This window comes from Lontra canadensis, unplaced genomic scaffold, assembly GCF_010015895.1.
Source record: "Lontra canadensis isolate GAN:19392208 unplaced genomic scaffold, GSC_riverotter_1.0 scaffold55, whole genome shotgun sequence".
Lineage (NCBI taxonomy): Eukaryota > Metazoa > Chordata > Mammalia > Carnivora > Mustelidae > Lontra > Lontra canadensis.
The window spans coordinates 3,040,774-3,067,756 of NW_022631049.1; the positions used below are offsets into that span (position 1 = coordinate 3,040,774).

The 26,983-nt window shown below is 33.0% G+C and overlaps 1 protein-coding gene and 1 pseudogene across 6 annotated transcripts in view; one reads left to right on the top strand and one right to left on the bottom strand.

Annotated features, from left to right (window-relative positions):
• The window catches only part of FUT8 (fucosyltransferase 8), a 302,069-nt gene that overhangs the window by 155,596 nt on the left and 119,490 nt on the right, over positions 1 to 26,983 (bottom strand). The gene's annotated exons all lie outside the window — the stretch shown is intronic.
• LOC116878034 lies at positions 25,375 to 25,795 on the top strand (annotated as a pseudogene).

The window sequence follows — 26,983 nt, forward strand, 5'->3', positions numbered from 1 at the left end:
ACTCTTCCTTCTTACATCATTGTGCAATAGATAATACATGGAGATCAAAAGATTGTATCTTTGAATAAGCAATCAAAACCAAACAAATTATATACATATTTGACCCAATGTTTCCATTATCTCAAGCAGAAACATGTTCTCATTCTCATAAGATCTCAGTTCTATCTCCCTACTCAGTGCTCACTGCTCTCACTGCTCAGCTGCCATGATACTACTACTTAACTCTGTAGGTGACAGGCAAATTGTCACTGATAAAATTCTAAAAGTGACATGTATATTAGCTAAGCAAAGGTTATGGCATCCATTAAGCAGCTGGTAACTACTCCAAATATCACAAGCAAAGGTTCATATAGATTAGGCTAGATTATCCCTTCCTTGAATTTATTAAAAATACCAATAACTGCAACATAAGTCTATACCAGTTATATCTTAGTCACTGTGCATCTTAAGTTACACATGCACGTGTTTTCTCAGGCTTGGCTGTGGGTTTCATCTGTCACCTCAGCATCAGGCTTAGAATTCCCTTTAGAAACAAAACAGTTTTTTCTGCAAAGAATAAAATTGTAGGCAAAGATATAATTTTAACACCATTTGATAATTCCAGAACTATGTAAGAGAAGTTGTATCTCCAGGCACAGAGTTCCTTGTAAAAAAGAGAAAAGATAAGAAATAGTTTCTATATGGAAGACTGAATATGATGAGCATTTGAGCATTAATTAAGCAGTTATTAAAGATTAGACAGAAAAGTTGGAGAAAAGGCCTCAAAAATTAGTACAGAGCTGCTATTTTCCTATTTTTGAACCTCAAATCTCAGCTGTTTTTAAGTGCCCAAGTATTCAAAGAAAAACAAATCTCTTCAAACAAGTGTTCTATTTCCTTCCTGTTCCTACACTATTTTCTTCATTGTTACTGGTTCACACTAGTTAAAACACACAATGAAAAGAATTGTACTCACTGAGAATTGTTTGAAAACCAACTAAAAAAGCAGTAATCCAAAAGAAAACTTGGCATTTTGTCTGTTGTTTTAATAACTATGCTTATGCCTATTGAGAACATTCTTATTAGTGACTCCACTGCTCATTCTTGTCCCTCTCAAAATCCTTGCCCAAAACCCTGTTCCTCTAATCTCAGGTAACCTCCTCTATTCACTAAAACATAAGAATTAAGGACTATTTAACATTTCAGGGTCAAAGACCAGTCATAAGATGTCATATACGGAAAAAAAGCAGATATTCAGGGCTTCCCAGTTAAAAAAGCAAATTAAAAAAAAAAAAAAAAGAATCCACTCTAATGGCCTAAGGGGTGGATTTAATTCAGTAACTCAACAAAAGAAGCTTAACTATTAACATTTAAGTTAATACTGTCTGTGACAACATATGTAACACTGTAAATTGCTGTTATAACATATGCCAAAAAAACTATAAAAAAGTCTAGTTAATTCTAAGCTATACCAATAAGATATTAAATTTTTTAAAAATATTTTATTTATTTGAGAGAGAGCATGCACACACATGGGAGTGGAGGGTGGGAGGAGAGGGGAAAGGGAGAAAATCCCAAGCAGACTCCATGCTGAGTACAGACTCATGCAGGGCTTGATCTCAGGACCCTGAGATCATGATCTGAGCTGAAACCAAGAGCTGGATGTTCAAATGACTAAGTCACCCAGGTGCCCCAAGATTTTAAATTTTTTTAATCTTTGCCTTCATAGCAACAGTTTACTTAGAAAGATAACTGTGATAAACAAAAGAAAAGATAGCTTTCTAAAAAAGAATCATTTAAATAAAAAAAAAAGATTTACGGTAACATTTTATTAAAATTATAATACTCAAAGCCAGCAAAAATATAACTCAAACAGAAACAAAAGTCTATAGAAACATAAAGTTGTTATACAAAATACTTTAAATTCTTATAAACTACCATCAGAAATAGCCAAAATATTAAATTACTACATATTACAGGAGTTGTAAAAATACACTGAAAATTATTATAGGAGCAAAACCTTGTCATTTTTTTAATTAACAGCAGCAGCCCATTATTTGAACCATGCCTGTCAAAATGTAAACTCCATGACTTTTATCCATTTTGTTCACTGATGTATCCCAACATTTAGAGCAGTGCTTGGCACTTAGTAGGTACGAGTAACATTTTTGAATAAATAAATAAATAAGTGAATGAATGAGTGAAGGATGTCATACATGACATATGCTAATATGACATAATTCATGCATATCAGGTTCAACTGCATTTTATGCCCCACTTAAGAAAGCAAATCTGAATGTAGAAAGTAAGAGAGTACTATTACTATAAGGAAAATGGTTCAAAAATAAAGTCATCCATAAGCTTTAGGATTTACTATTGTCAACACATACCTTACAAGATACTCTCAAATAATTAAAATAAACTGGTCTAAAGACCATAATATTAACTTATGGTACCGTTCAAACATAAGAAAATAATTTCTCTTTACTTTGTCTTATTTTCCTCATCTAAAAGATTCATTTTGCAAAGACAGTGGGATGACTGAAGAAAGTATGTACAGATTTTGATATGAAAGCCACTCAATTTATCTGTGAAAGAATTACTGAAAATATTTCAAATTTATTAGTAAAAATATTTCAACATTAACTACATGAGCTAATTTCTAACTAAAATTTATACAGCAGTGTTTGTTGAGATTTCTTCTAGGAGTGGGATGTTTTCTTTTTAAGTATTTATAAATTCATTCCTGTTTGAGATTCACATACCACCTTTCATCAGCAGAATACATATATACATATACATGCATGTATATATTACAGAATATTAAATGGATTGACATGTGTTAGGCTTCCTTCCACAAATTTAATTAGTGATACCACTTTTTTTAGGGTAGTAGGTATTTAAATGGTTTTTGTTTTTTGTATTTACAGAGAATCTTTGGGTTATATTTGCTTAATGTCTCTGAAATATAAAATATAGGTAATTTTTCAAAGTAATTTCTTGAATCTGAAAGCTAAAGTATATAATCAGTAAAACTGAGAGCTTTAATAAAGTTGCTGTGAGGCTTAAATGGTGTTAATATATAATGTACTTACAATGCTTGGCACATAAGAGGTGCTCAATAAAAGGTAATAGTATTTTAATGTTAATAAGATATGGAGATTAAAAATATAAGTACAGAATAGGCAAAGCCTGGACTAGAATCTTTGCTCTGCTACATCACAGCAAGGTAACCATACTCAAATTCAATTTCTTTATCTGTAAAATGGATATAATACATACTACCTTTCCCATAGACTACTAGAAAAAGCTTAGATAAAACAATCTATAGGAAGCAGTTAGCATACCAGTAGCAAATTATTATGCTACATATATTAATGCTGTTATTTTATAGACCCATTTATAACATTTTACATAATTTATATACCACGTATTATTACAGGCAGTTCCTAAAATGGCTGCCAAGAATCCCTGTGTCCTGTACTCCTGCCTTGTGTAATCTCCTCCTCCTGAGTGTGGGCTGAACCTAGTGACTCCCTTCTTAAATATAATACAGCAAAAGTGATATGATTTCACTTCTGAGATAAGGTTATAAAAGACTGATACTTCTATCTTGCTTATTCTATCTTGTTACTCTGAAGCTGCCATATGAAAAGGCCCGTGTGGAATGGAACAGAATCTGCCAACGACCATGTGAGTAAGCTTGGAAATGGATTCTGAACCAGTCAAGTCTTGATGTGGTTGAAACTTGGCCCACATTTTTATTTCAGGCTTTTGAAAAACCATAGCCAGAAGATCTAGCTAAGCCATGCCCAGATTCTTAACCAACAAATAATAATTGTTTTAAAATCACTTAGTCTTAGGGTGATTTGTTACCTAACAATAGATAAATAGTATATGTGCCTACTTCCTACTGGGGCTGAGTGCCTGGTCTTCAGTTCATGTGTTATTCTTTCTGTCCCCAGCAAGCTGTACAAAATCTAGGCAGAGAGTGAGCGTTCAAGATGCCAGACAGAACTTAATCAATCACATTTTCTTATATATCCTGCTAACACATCTTACAAATACTATAAAAACTAAACTCAATTTAGAACAAATAAACAGTTCAAGAAATAAAATTGTAATTATTAGTTTAATGCTATATTGGAAGACTAAAGGCATTTTTATTGTTTGCCAACCAGCATTCTACTTTTAAATATGAAAGAAAAACTGGTACTAGACTTGGTGCTCACTAGAAAACTTAAATATTTAGAAAACCTGTTTTCAAGATTGGGCAATAGCCAGACAAGATTGTGATGTCTGAGATAAGGCTAACAATCAAAGGTAAATCCTATAATCACTCCAGCTTTCTGCCTAAAATTTACTGAACACCAACACAAAAGTGGAGAACCCAGGCAAAGCAAAGCTGTCTTCCCGAAGTGATGTTAGATATTAGATACTAAAGTTAAGAAGTTTAAGAAGAACATCTACAAGTCAATATATTGAAGAGGAGGGAGCTGCCCAGAGAAAAGGATCCAAAAATGTGTATAGGATACTAAGCTCTGCATGCATAAGACTTCATGAGGCTCGCAAAGAAAAATTATCAAGAAAAAAATAAATACTAGGTAACTGAAAAGTGAGTATGTCTCAGAGTTGTATAAAGGGGAAAACCTATGAGTTCCAACCAAAAACAAATGAAAATGCCACATAAAAAACCTGGTGCATTCAGCAGAAAGCCAAGAAATAAAACATCTTAGAAGTTAGGGTTGGTATATATATACAATGGAATATTACGTAGCCATCAAATATTGATATTTTGCCATTTGCAACGACATGGATGGAACTAGAGGGTATTATGCTAACCCAAATAAGTCAATCAGAGAAATACAATTATTATATGATCTCTCTGATATGCAGAATTTAAGAAACAAGGCAGAGGATCACAGGAGAAAAGAGGGAAAAAATGAAACAAGACAAAACCAGAGAGGGAGACAAACCTTAAGAGACTCTTAATCTTAGGAAACAAACTGAGAGTTGCTGGAGGGGAGGACACTGAGGGGATAGGGTGGCTGGGTGATAGATATTGGGGAAGGTGTGTGTTGTGTAAGACTGATGAATCACAGACCTGTACTCCTGAAACAAATAATAAATTATATATTAATAATTTTTAAAAAGAAAATAAAAAGTAAGTAAATTTTTTAAAAAAGAAATTAGGGTTAAGTATGCCCTAGAGCAGGGATCAGAAACTTTTCTCTAAAGAGCAGGATAATAAATATCATAAGCTACGTGAGAAACATACAGTCTTTATCACATATTTCTCACTTTTATTTTTGTTTCTTTATAGCCCTTTAAGAATGTAAAATCCATTCTTACCTCAAAAGCCATACAAAAACAGGCTATGGACCATATTTAGCTCATAAACCAGCGTTTAATGACTCTAGCCATAGAATTAAGAAGAGGATAACAAAAGCTAGAACAAAACTTAAAAACAAGCTACAAAAGGATCAAGATGATATAAAAGTAAATTAAATGCCTAGCAAAACAAAACTCAACATTCTTTCAAGAAAGACAACAAAATAAACTTCACACTCTCCAGCTACTAATCAAAAATTAGAAAGAACACTGAAAGAGATTATCTCGTGAGGCAGCCATCCAAGACATGGTAAAGGCTAAGGATGGACTAGAATACTGAGCAATCTTAGCTGTCCAGGCCTAACGCTAAGAATGAGGTAACAGCATTCCACTACTCCAAGAATTGTAAGTCTCTAACTCAGTGAAGGTAACAATTGCAAAAGCAACAACAACAATAACGAAACAACCCCAACTCAATCACTGACTAGAATGACTCCAACCCCATCCATACATAAATAATCAGATCATAAACAATTTCTCAAAAAGAAAAATACCCATTTCTGGGCATAAATACCATTGACCTCAGTCTTTTACAGCTCTGTACTTATAATGTCTGGCATGCAATAAAAAATCATGAGACACATAAAAAAAAACAAGAAATAACAAACCATTTTTAAGAGATAAAGCAAGCACACCAGAACCAGACCCATAATGAACTATATGTTAGAACTATCAGACAGAAAATTCGGAATAATTATAACCAATATATTAAAAAGTCTAAAGTATGGACAACATACATGAACAGATGGAGGATTCAGCAGATAAAATGCCAAATTAACAAAAATAAAATATCAGAGGACCTCCAACAGGCTTATTAGAAAACTGGACAAAAGTTAAAACTAATCAACAAACATGACAAGAGGTCATTAGATATTATCCAAAATAAAACTCGAAAAGGACAAAAAAAAGAGACTGCAAAAAAAAAAGAAGAAGAAATTCAAAATCTGTGGGAGTACTGATTATCAATACATATATAACAAGAGTTCCAGAAAGAGAGGAGAGAAAATGAGGCAGAAAATGTATTTTCTACAATCAATGAATGATAAACTACAAATCCAAGAAATGCAGAGAACTACTAGTAGGTTAAATTCAAAATGTAGGGAAAGCTGCTGAAAACAAAGATAGAAAATCTTATAGGCAGCTGGGGGAAAAATTACATACAGATAAACAGAGAATGAGAACACATCTCTTATCAGAAACAACGTTAGCCAGAAGACAATGAAGCAACAGCTTTAAAAATACTGGGTAGAGGGGATGGGAGTGGGGATAGTGTCAACTTATAACCAGTGCAAATATCTTTTAAAAATAGTTATTTCCAGGAAAAAACAAATGCTGAAAAATACTCTGTGTCAGCAAAACTGCACTATTAAAAAGAAAAAGTTAAATGAAGTACACTGTAGTAAAGTTCTCACTGCACATTAGATTGATAAGTTAAAAATGTATATTGTAAGCCCTAGAGCTGTGCTGTCTGCTTCAATAGTTACTTGCCACATGGAACTACTTAACTAGAATTAACATTAAATATTTATTCTTAGTTACAGTAGCCACATTTCAAATGTTCAATAGCCACTTGTGCCTATGGCTACCATTATGAATGGTGCAGATATAGAACATTTCCATCATCTCATTAAGTATAACATTTCCCCAGAGCAACAATTTAGAAAATAAAAATAAGTATAAAATTTAGAAAATTATAGAAAATAATAGAAAACAATTACAGAAAATAATTATAGAAAATTATAGAAAATTTATAATATTTACAAAATAAAAATAAGTATAAAAAACTCAAAAATATGATAAAAATGAAATCATAATTCAAAATACAATACAGAAAGGATATACATAAGATTTATGATATAGATCACCACTCTAGGATTTCTGAGAGGAGAAAATTTAGTATCTTGAGAAGACAGGGGAAAGTTTCATAGCTGCAATAAAGAAGGGAGCACATCTGAGAGATGGCATGAGTAGTTTACCTTCTAAATAAGTTACTTCACTCAGTGTAGCGATTTATACATTACACTCTATTTATTTTAAAATATATACGTGGTTTCAATCAACATTTGTAATGGACAACATGTGGAACAAATTTACCATGTACTTCACCTAATTTTATACAGCACCATGATTTACTCATTCATTCGAAAAATACTTAGTCCCTATCCTATAAAAGACTCTGTCCTAGGCACTGGAGTTGTACCAATGAATAAGACAAATGAGAATCTCTGCCCTCAAGAGGTGATATTCTAGAGGATTCTAACTGCAAAGGGAAGTAATTCCCCAGATACAACCTTAAAAAAGCCTCTTCTTGTAGCAACTAACATATTGAGTGATACAGTGAGAAACTGAATATAAACTATACCAACTGATTTCAAAAACACAACTAGTTTAATCATTCTGTGAAAAACAACAAATGCAGTACCACTTTTAACACTGTCAAATTGACTGTTCTTATATCTAACAAGAAAATGACCAAAACTACTTCCTTTAGCATCTGACTATGTGGAAATGATGCTTCCAAGAATCACATTCAAGTGGCTTCACTTTAATGCTAAGGGCAAAAGACGAGGATATAACAATATTCTACAGAACTAACTGACTAAGAGTCAGAACAAAGACTTGTTCTGCTATGAATGATGTTCATAAGAGGGTGGTCTTCTAATCTCAAAAATAATTCAGCACTCATTTAATACAAGTATGTAGATACTTATACACTATGCAAAGGGAAATATGGCATTATACATCAAGTATTTCTGTAAAAACATCCCTTTTGATGAGAATTCCACTAGCAGAAATTTATACTAAGATGTGTTTTAACATATGAACAAAATGCATTTTACAAAGCTACTCATCACAACACTTTATGCAATAGCTCCAAAGTAGAAAAAAAACATAACTGCCCATCAACAGAAATATGGTTTAATAAACTGTGAATTACTTTTACCCCCCAAACTGTTTTTACCATGATGTCAAAAAAGAAGAAAATGTGACTCGGAGCCAATAAGAAAATCAGTCAATTTAAAACAAACCCCTAAGACAGAGGTGATGAAGGCAGACAAGGAAACTAAAACAATTACTAAAAATATATACTAAGATTAAAAAATCAATATACTGAAAAAAAAACAAATAAAAGCTACAACAAAAATGCAACTTCTATAAGTAAAAAAAAAAAACCGCTGAAAGTTTAAAAAATTTTCTGGAAAGGATTAAAGAACAGATTAGATACTATAGAGGAAAAGGTCAATGGACTTGAGGACAGAGCAATAAAAAAAATCCTCATCACAAGAAAAAGAAAATTTGTAACCCATAAAGTGACAAATGGTAACTAGACTTATTGTGGTAGTCATTTCACAATACGCACAAATATCAAATCATGATGTTATATTCCTAAAACTAATAAGTTACATATCAATTTTATTTATTTATTTATTTTTAGCATGTTTGGTTAGCCAACATATAGTACATTAGTTTTTGATGCAGCATTCAATGATTCATTAGTTGTATACTAATGAATCATTAGTTGTATATATACAACTAATATACCAATATTATATACCAATTTTTAAAAATATACCAATATACCAATTTTTAAAAATTAACCAAAGATAAAGTTATCTAGGAAAAAAAATCTGAAGGAGATTTGATAAAAAAGAAAATTTTAAAGTAGCCATTTAATAGCACTTATCTTTAGATATTATGGTATTTTATAGCTTTCCCCATAGCTGTATCATCATACAGTAACCATCATCATGAACTAAAAATTTGTTTAGGTGAAAAACTCAAATAAAAGTCATCTAACATCATTAGCAAGAAAGCAATTTACATCATTAGCTTCAGGGCCGGGGAAAATCTATGGGCATTTCCCCATTTTGACATTCAGCTTGAAAAAGGACTTCTCAGAACAAAACCTGACATTAAACTTAAAGTAATGTACACTGAAAATATGCTTAGTTTTAGGCACATGCAGAATTTCCAAAGTATTTTAAAATACAAATAAAATCCTAATTTAAAGGGGAAAAATAGTCATGGAAAAAATACATACATGGTAAAAATAATTTCAAGGGGCTTCTTAGAAAAAGTACAAGCTAGTGGATAATGGAACAACATCTTTTAAAGTTGCTGAAATTAAAAAAAAAAAAAAAAGGCCAAACTACACTTTGCTATCGAGTGAAAATATATTTTTTTTAAAAAAAGCAGTTTTCTGTGAACTTAAGTTTTCACTTAACTTGGGTAAATACCTAGAAGTGGGACAGTTGTGTCCTAAGGAAAATGTATGTTTATTTAAAAAAAAAAAAAAGGCGACACTATACTCCAAAGTGGCTGCTCATCCTGAGTTATCACCAGCAATGAATGAGAATTCTTGTTACTCCACAATCTCTCCAGGATTCGATATTGCTAATTTTTTAAAGCAATTAAAATATCTGTAGGTAGTATCTTGATGTAGATTCTATATGCATTCAATTTCCCTAATAACAAACTGATATTAAGCAAGTGATTATCTTTTCTTGTACTTATTTGCCATCCATATATCTTCTTTGGTGAAGTGTCTATTGTGATCTTTTGCCATTTTTATATTAGAGTATTTGTTTATTGTTGAGATTTAAGAGTCCTTTACCTATCCTAGATACAAATATTTTATCAGATAAGTTATTTTTCAAATATTTTCTCCCAATCTGTGACTTACCTTTCTTTTCATTCTCTTAATAGTGTCTTGCACATAAGAAGATTTTAAATTTTTTGATGAAATGTGATTTATTCTTTTTTTCCATAATTGCAGTTTTGGTATTATAGCTAAAATACAAATCCCAAATCCAAGGTCACATTTTTCTCCTATGTTTTCTTAAAGAAGTTTTAGTTTTAGGATTCAAAGTTAAAACTACATTTACCCAGTACTGCCACTCCTAGGTATCAACCCAAGAGAAGTGAAAGCTTATGTTCTCAATAAAACTGATACTTACATGTTTATAGCAGCTTTACATATAATAGGCAAAAATGGGGGGAAAAAATTGAGATGGCCTTTAACATGTGAATGAATTTAACTCTGATATGTCAAAAACAATGGAATATTGCTCAGCCGTAAAAAGGAATGAGCTAGGGGCACCTGGATGGCTCAGTGGGTTAAGCCTCTGCCTCTGGCTCAGGTCATGATCCCAGGGTCCTGGGATCGAGCCCCACATCAGGCTCTCTGCTTAGCAGGCAGCCTGCTTCCCCACTCTCTCTCTGCCTGCCTCTCTGCCTACTTGTGATTTCTCTCCCTCTCTGTCAAATAAATAAATAAAATCGCTTTAAAAAAAAAAGGTATGAGCTATTGACCCACTGATTCATCAAAATGGATGAATCTTTAATATATCTTGCTAAGTGAAAGAAACCAGAATCAAAAGCTGCACATCATGTGATTCATTTATTTAACATTATGAAAGATGGAAAACTAGGATGAAAAAGGGATCAGTGGGGGCACCTGGGTGGCTCGGTGGGTTAAAGCCTCTGCCTTTAGCTCAGGTCATGATCCCAGGGTCCTGGGATCAAGCCCCACATTGGGCTCTCTGTTCAGTGGGGGGCCAGTTTCATTCTCTCTGACTGCCTCTCTGCCTACATGTGATCTCTGTCTGTCAAATAAATAAATAAAATCTTTTTTTTTTTTTTTTTTAAAGGGGGATCATTGGTAGCCAAGGCTTAAAGATACAAGGAAAAGTGGATTAGAAAGGGGCTGCAGGGGAAATTTTTACAATGATGGAACAATTCTAAATGGTACTGAAGAAGGGCACATCATCTTTATGATATTCATCTGCAAACCCCTAACTCCATTCTAATAATGAGAAAGATACTAGACAAACCCAAACTGACTGGAATGTACTCTTCAAAACTATCAAGATCATTAAAAAAACAAAACAAACAACAAACTATAAAAGATTTGAGAAGACCCAGGAGACATAATGACTATATGCAACAGGATATCCTGGATTAGATCTCAGAAGAGAAAGGGACACTATGGAAAAACGGGTGAAATCCAATATGATCTGTAGTTTAGTTAATAATATTGTACCACTGTTAATTTATTTGTTTTGACAAATTACCATGGCTGTGTAAGATGGGAAACCTGGAATAGTGTATATGGAAATCCTCCATACTTTCTTTGCAAATTTTCTGTAATTCTAAAATCATTCCAAAATAAAAAGTTTTTTTTTTGTTTTGTTTTGTTTTTTAAGATAAAGGCAAAACAAATACATTTTCAGAAAACAAAAGCTGAAAGAACTTGTTGGCAGCAGATACCACCACCAAAGACATATGTAAAAGGATGCTTATCAGGCTGATTATAGATGGAAATGTGAATATAAACAATGGATTCAAACAGACATATTAAATATATGGAAAATATAAATGAAACCTCATTTTAATTTCTTCTAAAATAAATTTTAATCTTTAAAACTAAAGTAATGACAAGGTATTATGGGACATGTAACAATGTCATGAAATGTATGACAATAATAAAGGATGACAGGCAGAAAATGGAAAGATATTAAAGTTCCTACATTATCCTTCAAGAGGTATGACAGCATTTGAAAGTTTGGTGAAACAGGTAAAAAATTCAAAATGTAAACTCTACCAATGAAATATAAAACAGATAAGGAATAGAAATAAACACAACAAAACCAAAAACAACCCCCAAGAATAGACCTATAAAATGGAGATTTCAGCTGACCTAATCAATGGGGGAAAATAAGACACAAGTTGCCAATATTAGGAATGAAAGAGGAAGAATTACTACAGATGCTACAAAAAGATAACAAGGGAATATTGTAAACAACTTTGTGTCAACAAATACAAAGCCAAACCTGAAACTGGCAAATTTCTTAAAAGAAATAACCAAAGCTCAATCAAAAAGAAATAGACAATCTAAATAGCTATACAGGCTCATAACCATTAAAGATGTTGAATCTGTATTTATAAATCTTGCCAAAAAGAAAACTCCAGGCTCATATGGCTTTATGTGTGAATTCTACCAAACATATTTATAGAAGACATAACAGCAATTTTTCATAAATCTTTCTAGAAAAGAAAAAAGGGGAAAAAAAGTTTGACAGTCTCATAAAAGCTAAATATATATTTGCCATATAACTCAACAATTCCACTCTTAAGTATTTATAAGGAAAATGAAAACATATGTTCAATAAAGGACTTGTACAAGAATGTTCACAGCTGCTTTATTTATAAGAGCCAAAATTTTGAAAAAAAAAAAACAAGTATCTACCAACACATGAATGGATAAACAAATTGTGACTTATTCATATAATAGGATATTATTCAACAGTAAAAAGGAACAAACTACTAATATATACAATATGGATCAATCTCAATAACATGCCAGGCTAATGACACCAGGGATAAAAAACATACATATTGATATGAAATTCTAGACCAAAGAAATTACTACAAAGGGCCAGGGACTGACTAAAAAGAGGAATGACAGCTACATGAAGGTATGTATTTGATAAAAATCATCTAACTGTACACTCAATATGGGTATATCTTATTGATATAAATTATGCTTCAATACAGTTGAAAAACATTTTAAGAGAAAGTTTAAAACTAGCTCCATTTTTTAATGTAATTGAGAATGTCAATAATTGAGTGCTGCTAATTCATTAAATGACTAAATTATGTGTTTGCATCTTGAGTTTCAATGAGTTTTTTCACCAAATCACTGCACATTGTCATTTTATGAAAAAATTCCAAAGGTAATTATTCTTTAGATATAATAAACTTCAATCCAAATGTTAATGCAAAAATTATTTTGTATCATTTCAAAATAGTTAAGAATCAACTCAAATAACTAGTAATATAATTAACAAATCATAAACTGTGTTCAGTCTTCTTTGTAGCCTAACCTCCTCCAAACAAAATAAATAATCACAAATACTCAAATGATGAGTCCCTAAATTATACACTAGTTATTATTATTATAAAATATAAGTTCAGAGAGTTGTCTTTAGAAGAATTTATTTTCTTAACTGGAAAGAGGGAAAACAAAATCACTATTACAGACTACTTCTTGAAGTAATTCACTGTAATGAAATGAAATGGAAAATTTCAACAGAAAAAATCATTAACTCAACAAATTTAATTAGTGATTACTATAATGTAGAAGTTAAGTGTAACTATTACATTTTAAAGGTATCAGGTTGATAAAGGGAAACATAAATAAAACTTTTAGAGAAAGCTAGTTATCAATTATAATGTACAAAAATTTGGGTGAGAGGACACTGAGTTGTTCAGTTGGTTAAGTGTCTGCCTTCAGTTCAAGTTGGGATTGAGCCCCAAGTCTGGCTCCCTGCTCAATGGGGATTTTGCTTCTCCCTCTCCTTCTGCCTCTACCCCCCCACCCCACTCATGCTCTCTCTCACTCTCTTATGTACTCTCTCTCAAATAAGTAAATAAAATCTTGGAGGAAAAAAAAAGAAAGAAAAGTACAAATATTTTAAAAGCCCTGTACATATAGAATCCAATTCTAGATTAACACATACCCAAGACTTTAAATATCTTCCCATTTCATCTAAATTCATTTTTAAATTAAGTACTGTTATATATCATTTATTTAAACTACTACTTATTGTCCAGCCTCCATATGGAAAAAGGTAAGTTTTGTGTTGATTAATCTAAGAAAGTGGATTAAAAACAAGTAAAAAAGAGTATCACAAATTAAAATGGCCCTTTAATGCTAGTTGGAATTTTTAAAAAAAAGTAATTTTTTTTTAATAAAAGAACTCACCATCCTCTATCATTCGCTATCACAACTCACTGGCTTATTTATTTCCAATACTAAAAGGTATGCACTAGTAGAACAAGGACTTAGAACACGGTGCCTAAAACAGAGTAAGCCCTTTATTAGTATTTATTGAATGAAAACTGAAATGCAGAATAAAGGCAGGGAGGAAGAAAGTAGAAGGGGAGACAAGAAGGCAGTGGAGGGGAAAAGGGAGGATAGGAGAAGTCAGAAAAGGAAATTTTCAAATAGCCCCTACCAAGTCTATAAATTTAATTTTCATTCATTACTTACAGACTCATCTATCATACTTTCACACTGCTTATTGGTAAGGTCACAGTATACACACATATGAATTTAAAATTCTAGGCATCCTGAATACATAAGCACAAAATACTCTATTTAAATTCACTGAAACCAGCCAATATCTTAGAAATTAATCTTCCTCATTATGAACTGCAAACAAATAATCACATTTATGAGGTTTCTATCAGGAGTATCTCATTCACCTTAATTCATGATAACACACCAGGCTGTGTTTACTGATGCAACTAATTTGTATTATTCAAATGGGTCAAAAAATCTGGCCTTGGCATCTGTACCTTTGGCCTGAATAGATTAAAACTGCCAAAAAGTAGTAATACTAAAAAATTCAAATAAAATGTATACCCTTACTATTTTATATGATTATCCAATATTACATAATACATACTTGATTGGCAGTATGATAGAGTAAAAACAGCAACCATTTCAAATTAATGACTGGCTATAAATATATGGGCAGTTTACCCAACTATAAAATTGGAATAACAGTATCTCCTCACATAATTGTAAAGGTTATGTGATAATAACAGTATCTCCTCACATAATTGTAAAGGTTACATAAAATAATATATGTAATGGTGATTTGCATTAGTTACTACTATTTTTCCCTTGGTCATTAGAAAGTAGGTATACTAGCCTTCTGTCAAGTTCTTACCTATCATGGCACCTTCATTCTTCCTGTTCCTTCCACCTGTACTATAATTCTTCCTGTTCCTTCCACCTGTACTATAATTCTTTTGGCTCATCCTCATAATTCATATCTCTACTTAAATAAATGTCACCTCTTTTCAGAGACAGGCCCTGATAAACTGTATCTATCAATTATGACATGTTAGGATACAAGTTAGAGAAAATCTAACTCAAAATAACTTTAAAAATAAGGAAATTTTAATTTTCTCAGTAGACAAAAAGTTATTATTTAATCACTCCAAAAATCTATTTTCATCCTTCTGAAAGGCTAAGGCTAGCATTTTTCATGAACAAGTTGGCTGCCTCAATCCCAGCTACATGTAATTATGGTACATACATTACCAAGGAACAAATGGTAATCTCCTTTAGTCCATCTCATTTTAAGGAAGAGGAAACTACTGACAGAAGTCTCCCCTAGAAGATCTGCACATTTTATTATCCAAGACTGACTCACCTGTGCCTCACAAAATCAGTCACTGAAAAGTGGGATGGGATTACCATTATAGCTTTGACTAATCAGGATTTATCCCTAAGGGTAGGTTCCAGAACAAAACTGGGACCCTAAAAGCAAGAAAGAAGAATGGCTACAATACCCTACAAGAATGCTACAACACCTTATCTTTTTAAAAAAGCATTCACCATCCTCTATTATTCACTATCACAACTCACTGGCTTATTTATTTCCAATACTAAAAGGTATGCACTAGTAGAACAAGGACTTAGAACACAATGCCTAAAACAGAGCACGCCCTTTATTAGTATTTATTGAATTAAAAACTGAATGCATGAATATTACCCGTGTATATTTATTTATTTAATACATATAGTTAAAATCCTAGGCAAAATAAAATTAAAATCAAGCCTTAGAAGAATTAAAACTAAGATTCGAAATCATTTTCATATGTTTATTCATTTATTTTTATATACAGGAAATGTCAAAACTAGATACTCAGAAAGCAATATATCAAAAAATAATTTCAAACCAAAGACTTCCATTCAAGCCAATTCATGATAAAGCTGCAGAGTCCAGAAGACCAAATAACGGAAAATAATGAAGCTGAACAAGAGAATTATGTAACACGAAAATAGACTTAGAGAACTCAGTGACTACATCAAACACAGTAACATTTGTATTATAGGAGTCCCAGAAGGAGAGAGAGAGAAGGGGACTGAAAATATATTTCAAGAAATAGCAGAAAACTTCCCTGATCTGGGGAAGGAAACAGACATACAGATCTGGAAGGCACAGAGAATTTCCATCAAAATCAACAAAAGCAGGCCAACACCAAGACATATTGTAATTAAACTTGCAAAATATAGTCACAAAGAAAAAAATCTTAAAAGCAGCAAGAGAGAAATTCATAACATACAAAGGAAAACCCATAAGGCTAGCTGGAGACTTTTCATTAGAAACCTAACAAGCCAGAAAGAACTGGCAGGATATATTCAAAGTGCTGAATAGGAAAAATCTGTAGCTAAGAATACTCTATCCAGCAAGGTTATCATTCAGAATAGGAGAGGACAAGAGTTTGCCACACAAACAATAACTGAAGGAGTTTATGACCACTAAACCACCTCTACAAGAAATAAAGGGGACTCTCTGAGTGTATAGGAGAGACTAAAAGTATCAAAGACAACAAAGGATCAGAGAAAATCTCCAAAAACAACAACAAAAAACAAAACGGCAATATATACACATCTATGAATAATTACTTTGGGGACACCTGGGTGGTTCAGTCAGTTAAGCATCAAACTCTTGATTTTGGCTCAGGTCATTACTTCAGGGTTGTGAGATCAAGCCCCATGTTGGGCTCCATGCTTACAGCTGAATCTACTTGAGATTCTCTCTCTTAGACCTTACCCCTTCCCCCACTCACACTCTCTGAATAAATATCTTCAAAAAAAAAATTATAATTACTTTGAATGTAAATGGACTAAATGCTCCGGTCAAAAGACTTAAGAGTGTCAGAATGGATAAAAACAAACAAACAAACAAGACCCATCTATATGCTGCCTACAAGAGACCCATTTTAGACCTTAAGACACCTGTGGATTGAAAGCAAGATGGAGAAACATTTATCACACAAATGGATGTCAAAAAAAAGTTGGAGTAGCAATACTAGAGTAGTAGAGTAGCAAAACTAGACTTTTTTGTTCTTATATTATTTTTATCCTGCTTTGATATCAGGGTAGTACCAGCCTCATGGAACGATTCTGAATTGTTCCCTATATTTCCTTATTTATAAGATTTTGATAAAGATCATCATTGTATCTTTAAATGTTTGGTAAAATTCACCAATGTGAAAGCACGTGCTGGGATTTTGTGATTCCGGATTCAACTTTCATTCTTATTACGGTCTAAGATTTTCCATTTCTTGGATTCAAGACTGATGATTAGATTGTGGTATCATGCATTTTTAGAAATTATTTGTTTTTTTCCCCCAAGTTATCTGATTTGTTAGTATATTATTGTTGATAATAATCTGTTCTCACACTATGTATTTCTGTGGTTACCTGTTGTATTGTTTTTTCCATTTCTCATGTTGGTTTTTCAATCTCCTCCTTGGTTTTTCTTAATGTACTTAAAGCACTGTCAATTTTGTGTTTGTTTGGTTTTTTTTTTCTTTTTCTTTTTCTTAAATGATTATTACTTTCACTGTTACGTTATTTTTTTTATTCTGGTCTCTATTTTATTTATTTCTGATTTTTCTTTGTTATTTCCTTCCTCTAAATTTCAGCTAAGTTTCTTCTTTTCCTAGTTCCTTGTGGTATAATATTTATTTGAACTTTCTTAATACAAGCATTTATAGCATAAATTTCACTCTAACATCTGCTTTTGCTGCAGCCCGTAGGTTTTGGAATAGTGTTTTCTTCTTCTTTTGTTTGAAACATATTTTGATTTGCTGTTTGATTTCTTATTTGGCCTACTGCTTGTGCAGTAGTATGTTAATATTCACATGTTAAATATTTAATATTTCTATTATAGATTTTCCAGCTTTATTTTATTGTTGATCTTTAGTTTTGTATCATTGTGGCAGGAAAATCTATTTGGTATGATTCCAGTCTTCTTAAATTTGTAGTATTTGTTATGTATTTTTTTTTTTAATGTCTCTCTTTTTTTTTTTTTTTTTAGTGGGCAGAAAGGCAAGCAGAGAGAGAGAGAGAGAAGGAAGCAGGCTCCCTGCGGAGCAAAGAGCTCGATGTGGGACTCAATCCCAGGACCCTGAGATCATGACCTGAGCTGAAGGCAGAGGCTTAACCCACTCAGCCACCCAGGTACCCCTGTTATGTATCTTTTTATGTGATTTAACCAGGGGAGTCTTCTGTGTGTATTTGAGGAAAATATGTATTTTATTTTTCTTGGATGGAATGTCTTATATGTATATATATGTGTGTGTGTGTCTTTTAGAACCATGTACTCTGAAATACACTGCAGGTAGAAAATGTTCTTGTTGAAAAAAAAGTAGTAACTTTAACTGAAGGTGCTCATTGAAAATAAAGCATATCAGAGGGGGAGTTGGTTGGGGGGAATGAGTAAAACAGGTAAAGGGGATTAAGTGTACACTTCTCATGATGGAGGACTGAGTAATGATGTATATATAGTGCTAGAGAACTGTTGACTCACTATACTGTATACCTGAAACTAATCATAACACTGTATCTTAACTGTACTAGAATTAAAGTTAAAAACTTTAAAAAAATTACATTTAATAGCTAAGAAGGGCAGAGAGATGTACTGAAAAATTCTAAGTCATACAGGTCATGAAGAGAGATTCACAATCTTTCTAGAGAACTCTTTATAAAAAACAGATTAAAAGTCAGATTCAAACAGATTTAAATTTTCTAAAGAACAAGAGAGATTCAAAAGTGTAATGAACACTTTATGTTACAGAAAATTCTAGTGGGATATATTTAAAAAATCTTCATATCAGAGGAATAAAAGCCCTTTAGAGGCTAATCTTTGCTACTGCATATATGGAGAATATGATGATGATATTATTGACTAATAGTTCACTAATATGTGAGCCAGATAGGTGGCAGAGAGAAAATTTATATATCCTAAAAAGAGAAGTTCAAATAAGTTATGGGACAGCCACTGGTGAGATACTATTGCTCAGTTTAATGAAGACAAATACATACAATATAGTATTATTATATTTATTGAATGCAGGATGCAGAAGGATTTAATGTTGACAGGTATGTAGTATGATGCCTTGGAAACCCTAAGCTCTAAGGTCAGACAGAACTGGGTCTAAATCCTGTCCATACCAATACAGAATTGGGCCAGCAAGGAATTAAGTACGGCATCTTACTTTCTCTGAGCCTGAATTTTTTTTTTAAGATTTTACTTATTTATTTGAAAGAGAGCACAAGCAGGGTGATGGGCAGAGGGAAAAGCAGACTCTCCACTGAGCAGGGAGCCTGATGTGGGGCTCAATCTTAGGACTGCCTGATCATGACCTGAGCTGAAGGCAGATTGAGCCTGAATTTTTTACCTTTGAAATGAATGTAGTAATTGCTAGCATAGGGGGCCCATCATTCTAAAGTGTAATGATGATAACAGCTATATTTATATAGTGCTTCCTGAGTGCAAGGTACTTTTCTCAATACTTCACAATTATAATACTATTTAATCTTCTCAACAACCTCCTGATGTAAGTACTATTATCCCTATTTCACAATGGAGGAAATTAAGGCACATTGAGATTAAATAACTTTTCCAAGGTTGTAAAGTCAGTAAGTGGCAGAACCAAAACCAATGATAGCTATTTTTGGTTACTGTTAAGAATAGCTTGCTGACTTTAAGAATTACAAGGGAGTCTAGAAAATCTCTTTCCACCTAAAGCAACTATATCACTAGATTATTTCAAGTATAATTCAATTCAGAGATTGAAAGACCTCAAACTTTTCCTCCCAAATAGCACACTGTTAGGAAAACTAGATAAAACAATTCCACTTGACTTAATTTTTTTTTACATTTAAAGTATAGTGAAGTGACTTTTGGTTCCATTCCAAGATGGTAAAGACAGACTTCTCTCTATCCCTCCCACTAAGAACAGCTAAAAACCCTGGACACTCCATATAAAACAAGTACAAGAAGACTGTGAAAGACAGAAAAGGCAGAGCTGCTAATAATCTAGGGACTAAAGCAATAACATAGCAGTGAGTTTTGAGTTTTCTTTTTGCCTCATATATCCCAGAAGGTAAAAAGAACAACAGAAAGACCAAAAGAGTGGGTAAATATAAAAGAATTTCCTTTCTTTTCTTGACTTTCTACATTATGTTTTGATAATGTCTGTTATGGTTTTAAGCACATGTAGAGGAAATTTAAGACAATTATATTGTAAGTGAGAGAGAGTAATGGGACTTCAGAGAGGCAAAGTTTCTATATTTCATTCAAACTGGTAAAACATCAATGTGAGTACACTTTGATAAGTTATGAATCTTTCAGGTAATATTTAAAGCAAATACTAAAAAAATCTATACAAAGATATACACTCAGTAACATTTAGCAATATAATCATTAGAAATTTAATAGAGAGGAAGGTTTACAGTCAACTGCGTTCGCCCATTTCATCTACTTTCTAGCTGTGACTGCAACCATAGTATTTTACCTCTTTGTAAATTAGTCAATAACATTCATTTCAAACCAATTAGAGTTAGAACATATTGGCTATAACTATTATAGCTATTATTTTAATATTTTGATTGAGACTATTAACCCTTATTTACTTTGCTAGTTTAAATGAATATTTATCGTAGTTTTGAACTGAGATATTTGGTAAAGTGCTAGTCATGGTGACTAGTATGTAGTATGGGCTTGACAAATGAAAACTGTGATTATTTATTAGTAAATAAATGTCCATGGGTTAGCCTTTTTTTATTCCCATAGACTCTGAACCAAAAGATCGTGTAACTTCCTTTACATCAGTCTTAGAAATTATTTTTTTGGATTTGACACCAAAGCAAAGGCAATAAGAATAAAAATAAACAAATGGGACTACATCAAACTAAAAAAGCTTCTGTATAGCAAAGGAAACCATCAACAAAATGAAAAGAAAACCTATGGAATGGGATAAAATATTTGCAAGATATATATCAGATAAGGGATTAATATCCAAAATATAAAGAACTCATGCAAGTAAATAGAAACAAGCCAAACAATGTATTTTAAAAAACGGACAGAGGATCTGAATAAATTTTGCCAAAGATGATATACAAATGGCCAACAGGAACCTGAAAAGGTGCTCCACATTACAAATCATTAGCAAAATGCAAATAAAACCACAATGAGCTATCCCCCCCTCACACCTGGTAGAATGGCTCTTATCTTTAAGATATCGCCATCTTGAAAATATATCTGCACCCCCACTTTCATTGCAATATTATTTACAATAGCCAAGACAGATAAACAACCTAAGTGCCATCGACAGATGAAGGGATAAAGAAAATGTGGTATACAGTTGACTCTTGAACAACATTAGTTTGAACTGTACAAGTCCACTTATTCAGAGATTTAAAAATATATTTAATATACTTAAAATATATATTAATTATCATATTTGTGAAAACATAGATGGATCTTCGGGGGCATTATGCTAAGTGAAATTTAAGTCACACAGAGAAAGACAAATACTGTATGATCTCACTTAAATGTGGATCTTTAAAAAATTCAAACTTATAGATGATACACAGAACAAATCGGTGGTTACCAGAGAGGCAAGGGCGTGTGAGGTGGGCACACTGAGTGTAGGTAGTCAAAAAATACAAACTTCCAGTTATGAGATAATTAAGTATAAGAAAAAAAGACAAAAAACCTCAAAAACCGTAATTTTTTAAAATTAAAGACAAACTATTTTATTGTTACATATTCCTATAATGCTATATAACTTGTGTTTTCAATTTATCCCCCCAAAAATATTAACTATGATTTACTACCCTTTTACAGATGAGGAACTGCAGCCCACAGGTATTAAGTAATTTGCTCAAAACATTTACAAAGCTAGTATATGATAAAGTCAGAATATAGGTCTTCTGTCTCTAAATTTAATGCCCTTTTCACAACACTATGCTGTCAATCAGATATGGAAACATATTTAAAATCACAAAGTTAGTAACTAGAAGATACAGTATTCAAAACCAAGTCGTTAAGCCCTATGTGCTTAAGATTACATTACACTATTGATACAAATGATTAAAATATAAATCGATGGATGTTCAAACTCATTAGCATTAAAGATACATTAAAGCACATCAAATTAGAAATATTACATATATCAAATTAGCGAACATATACTAATGACTTAAAAAACTAATGATAACACAGGACACCTGGGTGGCCCAGTCACTGGGTGTCTGCCTTCAGCAAGTAATGATCCCAGGTTCCTAGGATCAAGTCCCATGTCAGTGCTCCCTGTTCAGGGGAAAGCCTGCTTCTCCCTCTCCCAATCCCCCTGCTTGTGTTCCCTCTCTTGCTGTATCTCTCTGTCAAATAAATAAAAATTTTTTAAAAAGCCTAATGATAATACAATGGAATATTATATTGCCACCACCAAGGGAATTATTATTGAAGAAGATATTCTATCCCATTGAATGGACAGCTAGAGATTTGAAGGAATGTAGTATTTTCCACACCACCTGAGTTCTATGTACTGCCTAGGAAAATCTAAAAATAAAGATAAAAGGAAATAAGCTGACAAAAAGTGACATGAGTAAAGTATGTACTGTAATTAATACTTAGTAAACTTTAAAAAATTAAATGGACAGAGATATATGGAAAGAAATGAATAGATCCACAAGGAAAAAACAAAGGTAAAAAACTATATAACACATTAAATTACAATGAAACATGACACCTTCTGTAGTCTTTCTAGGCCTGTTATTCCACACAAAACTAAAACACAGATTGGGCAACATGATTAAAGAGACTGAAGGGGTGCCTGGGTAGCTCAGTTAGTTAAGCATCTGCCTTTGGCTCAGGTCATGATCCCAGGGTCCTACATTGAGCCCCATATCGGCCTCCCTGCTCAGTGGGAAGTCTGTTTCTCTCTCTTCCTCTTCCTCTGTGTGTGTGCTTATTCTCTCTCTCTCGCTCTCTCTCTAGCTCTCTCTCTCATATAAATAAAAACCTTAAAAGAAAAGAGATATTGTAAAATTCTTAACTTAGGACATCTAAACATTTTTTGATCCAAAGCTACTGAATTAAATGAGTCAAATCAATTATTTTGGTGTCACAGAAACCATTAAAAAATGAGAGCCTGAATTTAGTACATAAATGTTTAGAATCAACCATTTGTAAAAGAGTAAAGAATATCAACCATTTATTGCGTAGCCTCCAAAGTAAACTTTTTCAATGTCTTCCACAGAAAATGGCTAATCCAATGTTTTCTAACATTTTCTTATATTTATCAATCCAAAATTTTTTAGTGATGAATGAAGCTCATGTCACCAATCGAATCAATTATAAGAGTCATTCACTTTCATGAACACCTCATACCCTATTAAAAAAAAAATCAGGCTCAGTATATTGTTCTTCATCAAACACATCCTTTTTTCCTAATTCCAGACTAAATAAGACATTCTCAGTTAAGTTCATACCAGTTCATGTTTATACTCTACTTCCAATTACCAATGCTTTTAAACTAATTGGAGGAATTTTAAAGAATTGAACAGTACTAAATTTACACTATATTTCATTGGATCCTCAAGGGATGAAACATAAACCATATTTTTGTTAGTAAGAAGTTACTATACTGGGGTGCCTAGGTGGCTCAGTTGGTGAAGCATCTGCCTTTGGCTTCTCCCTCTCTCTATTACCCTCCCTCCCACTCATGTGCTTGCTCTCTCTCATAAATAAATAAAATCTTTTTTAAGAAGTTATTATACTAAGTAAGAATTATATTAAGATTTTTTAAAGTTATACTGATTCCTGTTTAAAAAGAAAGAAAGAAAAAGAAAGAAAGAAAGAAAGAAAGAAAGAAAGAATCATAAAAGAGCCAGTGATCCTCAGTGAGGCATAAAGTACCAGAAAGAATCAGCTATTATAAATGATTAGCATTACACCAACTTTAATTTAATGCATCACTTGACTGGGAACTAATATTAGATGAAAAGCAGCCAAAGCAGGGTTTATTTATAGCGATGTGTGGAATGATAACAGAAATGTTGTTACTAAGAGCAATTTAATTTAAGCAATATTTAAAAGTGAATTTTTACACATAATGGTATTTGAACACAATTTGAAATGGGAAGGACATATCACTTGCGAAGAATATCATTCCTCATTTTAAAAGTATTAAGAGGTCTCTTATTTTTACCACAAGGGAGTAATAGGATCCAGAATTAACTTCCAAATGTAAACTACTAGAAAAGTGAATAAACTATGTATCTGACTTTGGACAACAGGCAACACAAAACTGATTCCTTAAAAAAAAAAAAAAAAAAAGAGGAAGAGAAACCCAAGAGGAGGAGGAGGAAGAGGAGAAGGAAGAGAAGAAGAAACGGAACAGGGAAGACCTATAATTACCTGGGACTCTTTCTGAAAGTACTTTTGAGATTATAGTATGTTGAAGGGGAAACCCTTCTAGCGCATTGCTAAGTTGAAAAGGCAGAAGTCAGAGGACCAAAACAAAATAAAACAATTTTGGGGGGGGAAAGTCCCCAAAGTGAGAGAGCTATGCAAAGACCTATTTTGTAAATTTTAAAAAAGACAGAGAAATAGATCCCCTTAAATTACCTGAATAACAATCTATATATGAATAGGGTGAAAACACAGAAGCCTAAGCAAAACAAGTTCTGGGAAGGAAAATTTAACAGGTGCCTGAAGCTGAGTAAAATTATATGATGGTACTAGAGCTCACAGAGGGCCAGGAATCATTAGACTTCTTACAAACAAGACAAAGAAGAGTCCTCACTGAATCGTTGGAACATTCAGTAAAGTCCCAAAGAGAGGTCCACCTTAGTATGAGGCTAAGAGAGCACAAGAATAAAGATTACCTCTAGACCTGCCTTAGAAAACCTTAAACACATTAAGACACATGGAAAGGGAAGAGGGAAGGAAATAAATTTGCTGCTGCTGACTCTGGCTCAGAAAAGCTCAGTCTCAAAACTCTCCCACACCTGCAGAACGCCACTTTGCACAACATGCTGGGTCATCCCATGTGCCATTTGGAAGAACAGCTGCCACTGCCACCATAGGAAAGACGACTGAGGTACCATGAGGTGTTGTCATGACCAAGGATAAAGGTAAAGGAGGTAAAAACAGGTGCAGGGTTAAGAGTGAAAATGAACCTGAAAAAAGCTGGTGTGTAAACAGGATGAATACGAGTATAACCAAGTAATCAAAATGTTGGGAAATGTATAATTAGAAACAATGTGTCTTGAGAGTGTGAAGAGATTATGTCATATGAAAGGAAAACCGAGAAAAATGGCTTGAACAAATACCTAACATTATAATGATCTGCCAGACTATGAGGATAACAAAGCTGATAAATTTTAAACTACAATGCAGATAAAGGTATAAACCTAAAGGCATGTGGCAAGCTTCCAAAGCCTGCTAAATAAATGAGACATACATTTGGTGCTGGAGATGATGATGAAATCCAGTCTGATGATACTAGAGACATTGATAAAGACCATGATGATATTTAAATTGAACTCAATGTCTTACATTCCAAATTTTCTAAAGATTAAATCCAAAAGGAGGTAAGGCTTCCTTGTCCGTTAAAAGTTAACCAGACTTCTGGGGTGCCTGGAAGGCTCAGTCGGTTGAGTGCCTGACTCTTGGTTTCAGCTCCCATCATGATGTCATGTTCATGGAACTGAGCCCCGCATCAGGCGCCACACTTGGCGGAGATTCTCTCTCAGCCCCTCTCACCTCTCTAAAATAAATAAATCTTAAAAAAAAAAAAAAATACCAGACTCCAATGTAGCTTAGTCATTTTATCATGGCATCCCTTTCCATAACGAATAGGTGAACTCCTTATGCTCAAATACTCCTGGCAGCAGTTCTTCTGTCTTGATTGATCTCTCATTAGTTAAATAAAAACTATGATACATGTTAACAAGTAACTTTAAGTAGTAAGCTTTTATAGAGCCCAGGTACGTTTCATTTCAAAGTCCGCTATTCTTAATCATAATTCTCTTTTTAAAAGGGGAAAAAAATGGGACGCCTGGGTGGTTCAGTCAGTTAAGCATCTACCTTCAGCTCAGGTCCTGATGGTCCTGGGATGGAATTCCACATCTGGCTCCTTGCTCAGGAGGGAGACTCCTCTCCCTCTCTCTGCCACTCCCCCTGCTTGTGCTCACTCTCTCTTTGAGAAATAAATAAATAAAATCTTTAAAAAAATAAAATTAAAAAAAGGGGGGGAATATCTATATGATAGTATACTGGACGATTAATGAGAAAATCCTATTATGCAAAAGAAAATGTTTAGGGTGTAAAGAATATTGGAACAGAGATAACAATATCTGCCTTACAGATAGGAAAACCAAGGCATTTAAAGGTGAATTAATGGGGGGTGGGAATGGTGTCACACAGCTAGCAAGTATCAAACAGAAATTTCAACCCAGCAACTTGGTTCCAGATTTTACTTGCAAGTATGTCTTTCACAGCCAAGTATCTTCCCAGTCTAGACCAGACATATGAAACAAAAGGATCCCTATCAATAGTCAGGATAAGAAATAAAAATCTTTGCCATCTCAAGAACACTACTAATTAACAGTGATTTTTGGAAGAATCATTCTACCTAAAGAACTCTCTTATTTTCTTATGATCTATAAAGACCTTTGCAGCTTGAATTGTAATATGAACTTTAGAAAGTGGGGGGCAGGTGATTC